This window comes from Pleurodeles waltl, chromosome 7, assembly GCF_031143425.1.
Source record: "Pleurodeles waltl isolate 20211129_DDA chromosome 7, aPleWal1.hap1.20221129, whole genome shotgun sequence".
Classification (NCBI taxonomy): domain Eukaryota; kingdom Metazoa; phylum Chordata; class Amphibia; order Caudata; family Salamandridae; genus Pleurodeles; species Pleurodeles waltl.
This window is the reverse complement of record NC_090446.1, coordinates 674,473,095-674,483,391: the sequence shown is the minus strand read 5'-3', so window position 1 is coordinate 674,483,391 and position 10,297 is coordinate 674,473,095.

The window sequence follows — 10,297 nt, the reverse complement described above, 5'->3', positions numbered from 1 at the left end:
CCTTACTGTTATCTGGAACAATGCCTAGAGTTAATCATTTTACAGACTCCGCCGTCCTTCGCTAGAAGGATGTCTAAAGCAAGGCGATTTTGAAGCATCATAGCTCTATCCGCAGGAAATTCTGTATCTTTCAGGAGTATTGCCCCTGTAAAGTTTGTCAACATGTTATCCACAATAGTAGACAACTTTTGTATCTTGATTGAATTCAGAATGACTGCCAGTGAAGGAATCGCTGCACCAAATATATCTCCCACAATAGCAGAAGAGGTTTCCCTCCTCTGTCGCTTATGATGTAATTCAGCCAATTTCGGAAACTTCTTTAAGTCATCTATCTGATAAATCTTTGGGAAAACTATCCCCAAATAATATGTCCCATACCATCCTCTTGGAAGACGGTAATAAGTATTAAGTCCACAAATATAATAGATCCCCGGAATTGCAGGGTCCTGACCATTCAACATAAAAGTCCATTTACTCTGAAACACAAACACATGCCTACATTTACTCACTCCCACAAATAAAGTGTCAGTGAGTGATTTTGGCCTATATATACAAAACTTTCCTACGTGTAATGCATCTAATGGCAATTTCCCTTGCGTTTTAATTGCACTGTAAGCAAAATCATTCTTGTAAGTCCTTTTCTCTAAACCTTTTTCTAATTTTCCTTTTAATGCTTTTCTTCTGTCATCAGTATGCCCTATGAAGCTCTTTTCTAAAGGTGTAAGCAAACACGTAAGGTTATTCTTATGCATGTAGGCTGTTCCAAATTTTAGTGTAGGCTCAAAGAATCCTCTAACTAATAGTATGTCATGCTCTTTAGCTACTCTACTCAGGTATCTAATTATAGGAACAAACGAAAATACATCGTAGGTAGAGTAAAAATATTGTATATACTCTTGATTATAGAACCTTGTTAGTAGCAAACAACAGCTTATTCCGTAGCTTAAAGGTAAGCTGTGGTACGTAACTCCTTTCTCTACTGACAAAGGAATTTGCGTACACACAAGACAATCCCTTGCATCCGTTGTCTCAACATACTCACTCAACAAGCGATAGAAAACATTAGAAGAAAGCTCTCCCTGAGCATTAGTATAATCATGCAAATACTTTTCCTCTAACTTAAACCTCTGTAAAGGCATTAATGTAGTAATCTCAGGAGCAGAAGTAAGAGTGCTCCTTTCACATCAAGAACAGACATTCCCACAATTACCACTATAAACAAGATTCCACACATAATTGCCAATCCAACACTCAAATACCTACAGCGCCTAGCATTTCTACCTTGATTATTTAACTCAGCCATGATCTGTAAAGAATCAGAAAGCAAAAGTAACTCTTATATAAAGTGCAGTAAAAAAAAAATCAAAAAGAAAAATTATTTTCTCACAGTTCAGTCTTACACTGAGGAACCCCTTTTCCGTTGTCAAAAATCGATTAGCAGCTTGTCACATCCGGTTTTATGTCAAATCAGGTTATCAATGTCTCTTTTCGGTTTATTTTTCAACAGTCTCTTTTAGGTTTTTCAGATTAGCTCAACAACTCAGCTTCTTTATAACCTTCAGGTTACATCAAAGTACTGACTCGGAACTTCTCTATCGAAACAAAAAGACATAAACTCGTGTTGCCATTCATTGGTAGTTGCATATGCCCATTCAGGACCTCCATAACGTCGACTTGCTATTCTCTTTCTTTTCAAATTTCAGTCACCACTTAATTCTCCCTCACTCAATTCTTCTTATCTTGTGGTATCTACTTCTTCCTCTATTGTTTCATTTATGGCCAATTCCTTTTTCTTCCTTGTCTGTGACTCAGGCCAATTGTCTCCTTTTTTTGATCCTTCTGTCAATATTCTTCTCAGGATTGGACTCTTCTCCTTTTCCTTCTCTATGGTGTTTTCTCTTGATGGACCTGAAACAGGCTCAGGAGGAGTCGGATCACTTTGACTCTGATCCATCTCAACTCTTTCCCCCTCTTGGTCTAGCACTTGCTCTGTCTGCTTTTCAGCACTGTCTGCTTCTGGGAGAACCTCTGCTGAACTGGGCTCTCCTGTTACGTCCGTTGAGATAGATTCTTCTGTACCCTCCTGTAATTCTTCACTGTCAACTCTTACAGGGGTAATAGAACCATCTTCCACAAGCTCTGGTTCATTTTCAGGCTCTCTTGGTTCTTTTTCTTGCTCAGGTGCGGCAACCTGTTTCGCTGTTGTTGGTGCTCTCAACAACACTTCTTCATGATCCCGTGGACATGCCACTTTCTTTGTATGACTTGCATGTATCCAGTTCGGGGGTCTTGCACACTTCACAGCTGTCGTTGTCCTTAGGACCACCTGGTAAGGACCTCTCCAGCTTGGCTCTGAACACGGCTTGCGAACATGTTTTCAAACAACGACCCAGTCACCGGCTCTCAGATTGTGCCCTGGATCGTGGATGGGTGGCAGGGCGGTGGCCTGCTGAGAGAAAGAGCGAAACACATCAGCCAGACCCTTGCAGTAGTCCAATGCCAAATCATCTGTAATATTTACAAGTGCATTGGCTGGAATTGCTGGTAATCTCATTGCTCTGCCCATGAGAATCTCGTGGGGCGACATCCCTGTCTTCCTGTCAGCTGTGTTTCTCATCAACATCAATACCAAAGGCAATACATCTGGCCATTTCAGATTCGTAGTTGCACACACATTTGCAATTCTTGTTTTCAAGGTACCATTCATCTGTTACACTAGTCCTGATGCTTCAGGGTGGTAAGTACAATGCAACTTCTGCTCAAAGTTTAGTGCTTCACATAAGAGTTTAATCACCTCGTTGTTGAAGTGAGTTCCCCTATCTGATTCTAAAGAGATCGGAAACCCGAAACGCGGTATCAGCTCCCTAAGCAACAACTTTGCTACTGTGAGACTGTTGTTTCTTCTTGTGGGATATGCTTCAATCCAGTGACTAAAAACGCACACAAACACCAACACGTACTTCAAACCTCCACACGCAGGCATCTCAATGACATCCAATTGCATTCTGCTGAATGGTCCTCCTTCTCTCCCAATGTGGCTCAAATTCACCACTGTCCCTTTTCCCACATTTAGCTGCTGACAAACTATACAGCGATGACATACTGCCTCTGCTGCCTGCTTATACTTAGGATTACATCAGTCGATTTTGAATAATCAAACCATGACATCCCTTTCAATGTGTGCCTGTCCATGGTAATATCTGGCCATTTGTGACAATAAACGGTTGGGCAGGACCATCTGACCCTCCTCAGAAACCCAAATCTCATCACCTCTTTGGATACATTTCAATTTGGACCAGAGTCATTTCTCTTCCTTGTCAACATTATTTTGCAATGTTTTTAACTCTTCCAAAGTATCGATCACTTTCAATGCAAAACTTGTACATGTATTGTCTTCTTTTGCCATCAATTCCCACTTATCTTTGAACGATATACAGTTCAATGTGCAAAATCTTGCGACTTGATCCGCATATCCATTTCCTAGTGAGATGTAGTCCTGTGATTTTAGATGTGCACTGCATTTCACCACAACAATTTCTTCAGGCAACTGTATTGCATACAGCAGCTCTTTTATTCTGTCGCCATTTCTTACTGGTGAACCAGTAGAGGTCAGGAAACCTCTTTACAACCACAATTGACCAAAATCATGGACAATTCCAAATCCATATTGGCTATCTGTGTAGATGGTAACTCTCAATCTAGCAGATACGTGGCACGCTCTAGTAAGAGCTACTAATTCTGCTACTTGTGCAGAATACACACCTCAAAGCCAAGAAACTTCTAAAGTACCTGCAATTGTGCACACAGCATATCCTGCTCTCAGTGTTCTTGTACCATCTCTGAGACATGAGCCATCGACAAAGATAATTTGGTCATTTTCTTCCAATCGTGAATCTCTGATATTTAGTCTGGGTTTTGTGCACAATTCAGTTACCTCAAGACAATCATGCTCAATGCCTTCTTTTCAGCAGTGTCACTTGGAAGCAATGTTGGCGGGTTCAGCACTGTACATCTTTTCAATGTTACATTTGGAGCACCTAGAATGCTCGTCTCATACCCTGTTAGTCTGGCACCAGTCAAATACTGCGTTTTTGTCCTTGTCAGTAAGATCTCAACAGAGTGAGGTACCATGACCGTCAAAGGGTATCACATCACTACTTCCTCACATTGAGAAAGGCTTTGTACAACTGCGGCAACGGCACGCAAACAACCTGGTAAGGCTGATGCGACTGGGTCCAAGGTAGCTGAAAAATAGGCTACTGGGCGATAAGCACCTACATGGACCTGTGTCAAGACAGACAAAGAACAAGCATCAAGTTAATGAAAAAACAATATGAATGGCTATGTGTAATCAGGCATTCCCAATGCTGGGGCTCTGCACAAACTCTCTCTCAACTCAGTGAATGCCTTAATCTGATCCTGATCTAAGGTAATGGGATCTGTAACATCCTTATGAGTCAGCTGCTGCAACGGCTTGGCAATCTCAGCAACATTTGGAATCGACTGACGACAATAACCTACCATTCCCCAAAACATTCTGACATCTCTCTGTGAAGTCGGGGGACTTCTCTGCAGTACCATTGTAATTCTTTCTCTGGAAATTCTGCTTGCCCCTTTCTCAATTTGGTGTCCCAAGTATTGCACTGACTTCTGACAGTACTCAGTTTCAAAGGTGACACCTTATGTCCAAACTTTCCCAAATGATTCAACAGGGCAATCAAATCGTACTTACACTCGTCCCTTGTTTTGGACGCAATCAGTAAGTCATCAATGTACTGCACTAGAGGCGATTGGTACAGTAGTTCCAATGACTCCAAATTCTTTTTCAAGATCTGATTGAACAGGGACGGTGACTCTGTGTACCCTTGTGGAAGCCTGCACCAGCTGTAGACTCTGTCTAGAAATTTGAAACTAAAAAGAAACTGACTATCCTCATGGCGAGGCACAGAAAAGAAATCTTGTGACAAATCAACCACTGTGAACCACTCTGCATCACTTGTAATCTGAAACAATATTACTGCTGGGTTCGGCACCACAGGACAACACTTGACCACCATGTCATTCACTTTTCGCAAATCTTGCACAATGCGCACTTTCCCACAAGGCTTATTTAAGCTCATTGTTGATGAATTACATGGACTACTCAACACTTCTTTCAAAACTCCTTGTTTCAGAAAATATCCAATTATCTGCGCCACTTTCATCAGAACATCTTGTGCCATGTTATATTGTGGAAGCTGTGGGAACACTATATTCGGCTTCAAAGTGATCTTGATCGGCTACACTCCCTTAATCAAACCCACTTCTTTACCTGTCAGGTCCCACACGTTCTCTTGTACTGTACCCTGCAAATCTGCATGCAATTCTTTCACAGTGAGCATCGGGAAAAATTCAATCAACGGGTACTGTTCATTAATGGTTTCATTCTCAGTTTCAGGAGTTTTTTCTTCCTCATCATCACTATTCGTTGAACCTCTGTTCCAGCAGTTGAACAACTAATCGAACATCTGGACTTTCACAACAAGTCCCTTCCCAATAGCAATACTGGACTTGAATCACAGACTACAAATTCATGCAGCCCCTGGAAGTTGCCAATTTCAACCTATACTGGATCTGTAATTGGATTCATCAACTGTCTATTCGCTACCCCTACAACCTGTACTGTTCTGCCTGAAAGAGGTAAGTTTGGAACTTCTGCCCTTCTTACTGTGGAACGCGTAGCTCCTGTGTCCACTAGAAATGAGACCCTATGACCTATCACCTTTCCCTTCACCAAAGGTACTCTCTGATCTACCTCTAGGGATGCTGCAAGCATGCATGGCTCCTCATCCGAACTCTCCCACATCCATTCGTTGTTTATTCCATTCTCACTATAATGGAAATTGGTGCACTGTGTCATTACTTCTGTCTTGTCTCTGACCTGTGACCTGCTGAGTAAGCATCATCTGTTGCTGTTCCATCGGGGCTTGAGGTATCTGCATTTGCTGTCTAGGTACCATAGGAACCTGCTGCTGCATTGGTTGCAACTGTGTTATTTGTACATGTGGCATTTGCATCTGCTGCATGGGTTGAAAAATTTGCACTTGCTTTATGTTATTCTGAAAATTCAGATTAAGGGGGTTATTCTAACTTTGGAGGAGGTGTTAATCCGTCCCAAAAGTGACGGAAAAGTGACGGATTTACCACCAGCCGTATTACGAGTCCATTATATCCTATGGAACTCGTAATACGGCTGGTGGTATATCCGTCACTTTACCGTCACTTTTGGGACGGATTAACACTCCTCCAAAGTTAGAATAACCCCCCAAGTCCTCTCCTCCTAGGGACTTTCACAGTTTGAAATGTATTGACATCACCACTTTGCTGAACAACACCATCCTGCACCATCATCGGACACTCCTGCTTCCAGTGTCCCACGTTTCTGCAAAGATGACACAGTAACATCTTTTTCATCCCTTGCACATCATTCTGAGCCACTACAGTACTCAAATCTAGACCATGATTCATATTGATTCCACGACCCCTACCTCACGATTGGGGTTGGAACATGACAGTTGCCTGCTGCTGCGGTATTTGTTGCACTAAAGCTCCCTGCACTCCATTTTGAGCTGCCTTGATTTGCATCACCATCACCTTCTCCTTCAACTTTTTCTGCTTCAATTCAATCTCATCACTACAGTATTTCGCATACTGCAATACCTCATCAATCAGTTTTGCTTGCCAACAAATCAAATGACTCTTAATCATCTGACCTATTTCAGGTCTCAATCCTTCCACGAACCTGAACACAACGTGCAACATGTTTTTCGGCTCAATTGCTTCTTTACCACTGTACTCCTTGAACGCTTTCAGCAACCTCTCATAGTAGGTATTTATTGACTCCTTTACTTCCTGCACTGTCCTGTCAATTCTCTGCCAATCAATATTTTTAGGCAAAATTCTCACCTTCAGGAACTCAATCGCCTTATCACCTTATAATAATGTTTCATTACTTCAGGTGATGGTGCACCTGTAACTCTATCTCTTTCTGGTTCACTCGTCGGCCAATATACTGCTCTCTTACACTCAACCCACAAGTCAGCTGGAACCACTATCTCCAACAGAGTATTCAAGTCTTCCCACAGACATTTAGAAAGCTTCACAAATCTATCTTTCTGCTGGTACCACTCAACCGGTTTCTCTCTCAGCTTTGGATAATCATTTGTGAATGACAGAATATCACTCCTGTGCCAGGGAACATGAACGAACTGCCCTTCTGGAATTTCCCTCATTGGTAGAATTTTTGCTGGGTCCTTTTCTTTCTGAACGCTTTCAGACCCTTCTCGTGAATCCTGTTTTCGTTTATCCTTCTTCTTTGCCCGTCTGCCTTCCCACTTCTCCAGTGCTCCCCAAATCTGAGCACTATGCAATAATTCTCTGAGATGTGCCTTCATCCCTGCTGACCTCATGTATTCAAAGACCTTTGTCTCAAAATCTAACCTGTAGCTTTGTTTCAAGTGCTTTGTTTTCTCAATCTCTATGTCATGTTTATCTGCCAGATCTGCCAATTTCTGATGTATCTTGCCCACTTCTCTCGTAATTCTCAGACACAAGTATCTCTTCGGTATAGGACTCTAACCTATTCACTCCCATTGACTCTTCAACTAGTTCAGTTATTTCGGTAGCCAGCCTTATATGATTAATCTGCTCTTCACTCTTGGATGTATTTTGAGGGAAATTCAGACTATCTAACCAATCATTTAACTGTGGAGCTGTCAATCCCTGAGTCGGCTCAGTCTGAACTAGCATTGGTCTCGGGACCACTTGCTCCGTAGGAACCACTAAGTCGAAGTTGTCTCAAGAATTGGTACTTCTTGATAAATTCTCTGTAAGGGTGGTGGGTGTATCTGCGCTTGGACCACCGAAGTATTCATTACATCAGGAGTACTCTGCACTACCCCTTGTACCTGTACATTATCTGTTTGTACTGGTCCCACTGTCCCCGACACTTGAGCTGGGGCAGTTGGAGCAGAACTAGTAGTAGGACCCCCTTCCCGCACCACATATGGTGGAGGTCGGTCCCTCAACACCTGAGTAATAAAATCCTCAACATCTGAATGTTCTTCTTCCACCTAATTCTTTTCCTTCTTCTTACCCCCTGAACTCTTTTCACCCTTGCTAGTATCCTCTGTCTCTTCTGACTCATTAACTTAACACACTGTAATGTCTCTATTCTCCAATTCTTCTGTTCCCAAGCCCATCTCGCCTCTGCTAAAAACTTCTCTACCTTCCATATTCTCCTCTGGAATTTCATTTCTCGCTGTTGTCTTGCTATGAGCTCCCAAACCGCTAATGCCTCAAACTGTGCTGGTCTCGGAAGTGGCTTTGTCTCATGTAGTGTCATTCGCAACTGATCCAAAATTCTCAAATTAAACGTTCCATGCTCTGGAAATGCTAAAGCTACCTGTTTCTCTGTCAATTTGCACTACTGTTTTAACCAAAGACATGGTGCGACACCTTGCTTCTCCATCACAATAAATGCTGTAGAATTTCCCGGTGGGGTCATCTCCCCCACTGTCACCCTAATGTAGCTATCACCCTTCATGACACTCCTGAACACTTTGAAAAACGTCATCTTTTCTATCTTTTGTGTATTCGATTCAATAAGGAAATAACTTTTACTCCCAAGATGCCCTTCACCCGCTTTCTCAACCAATTGCCTCTTACGGACGGCTGCAAATCCGCTTGCGACTCTTCTCACTAACCAACCTATCCCAGCGCAGCTCACTCTGATGTCACACTCACACACTGCGGCTGACAAAGTCTTGCGGCTTGTCCTCCTAAATTCCAACTCACACGAAACTAATGCAAAATTATTGCGAGCACTAACCAAAAACCAATAACCAAAAACAAATCAGCTGGTTTCCTACAGGAAGGTACACAATCGCTTTAGACCTTACGGATTTTCACTGATGGCCCTTTCGCTCAAGCAGCTATTCCTCTTTCTCAGTCCCCCACATTCGAACACATGTGTCCTCCCACTGCTCAATTTTCAAGCGCTACTTTTTTCTTTATGTTTAGGCACTCAGCAAGTGGGTGTGCTTTCCATTTGTTGCCCTTGTGTACTTTTTTCCCTGCGCTCTGTATTCCTCTGTCTCGCCCATGCGCTTTTCTCTCACTGCTTTGCTTTCTCAACTGTGTTCTTCTACCTGCCAGCTTCATGTTGAACTTTCTCTTGCTTGCTCCTCCCCTCAGCTTCTTCCTCCACCAGTACGCCTGTTGCTTTCACCCCCTGACTTTCCACACCCATTTAAAAAGAAAATGCAAATGTACTTGCTTTTTAGTTACTGATCGAGCATCGATAAGTATATAAAAAGAAAAGACATGCTGTGTCATAACCCCTCCCAGATGGGCTAGAGACCAAATCTCCTTCCTGGCCGTTCTTGATTTTGCCCCATGCTACCCCTTACTGTCCCACCAACAAAGTAAGGGGAGACATTGCTGGGATTCACACAGCCATAGTTTATCAATGTACATCATACACATAAACATCTCATGTAGATTGTAAGATCAGGTGAAACATAATGATAATGCATTCTTTTGGCTTTTCAGTTTTCTTCATGGTTATGTTGCTAGTCACCAGTGTTGCAGCACAGTCTTTTCTCCAAAGGGCCCTTAGTCAGCATTACTGTGGCTAGGATTCCCTTGCTATCAATCGCAGTAGACAGCCCCTTGGCCTTGCTCGCGCTGCAAGTCGCCCACATTGCTGACTGCTACCTTGTATCCCTGCCATGAGGCATCCCAAGGTCACTAGCTGAGCAGCTCTTGTCCTTTAGGCTAATGTGCTGTAAATCTGGCTGAGCTCTCTCAACCATGCTGCATGTGGTTAGCCGACCACAGGCATCACCCCCTAAACCTCCTACTCTATTAGAAACATAGTTGTTCCAAAGCTGGACCTATGTTTAGCAAGAACATATCCATGCCCCAGTCAGGTGGATGACGTTTGATTCATAGAACCCTGGTACCCTCAGGTTAATGAACCCATGCCTAACGAAACCGCAGGAGTTGGTCCTACAGACCTTTCCCATGGAAATGTTGAGCTTTCTCATGATCGTTCTACCGCCCCATGATCCTTGACCCCCCTCTACTCTGGTCTTGCTATTATCTTGGCACAGTAGACTCTCCAGCACCACAATACCTGACACGATTGCTCCTAACATGTCTCTTCTGCCCATGCAAGTTAGGTAATTTCCCCCCAAGTGGATTACCATGGCATCTGGTCTGCCCAACCGCTGCAGGGCATTCTCAGGGAGGGGAG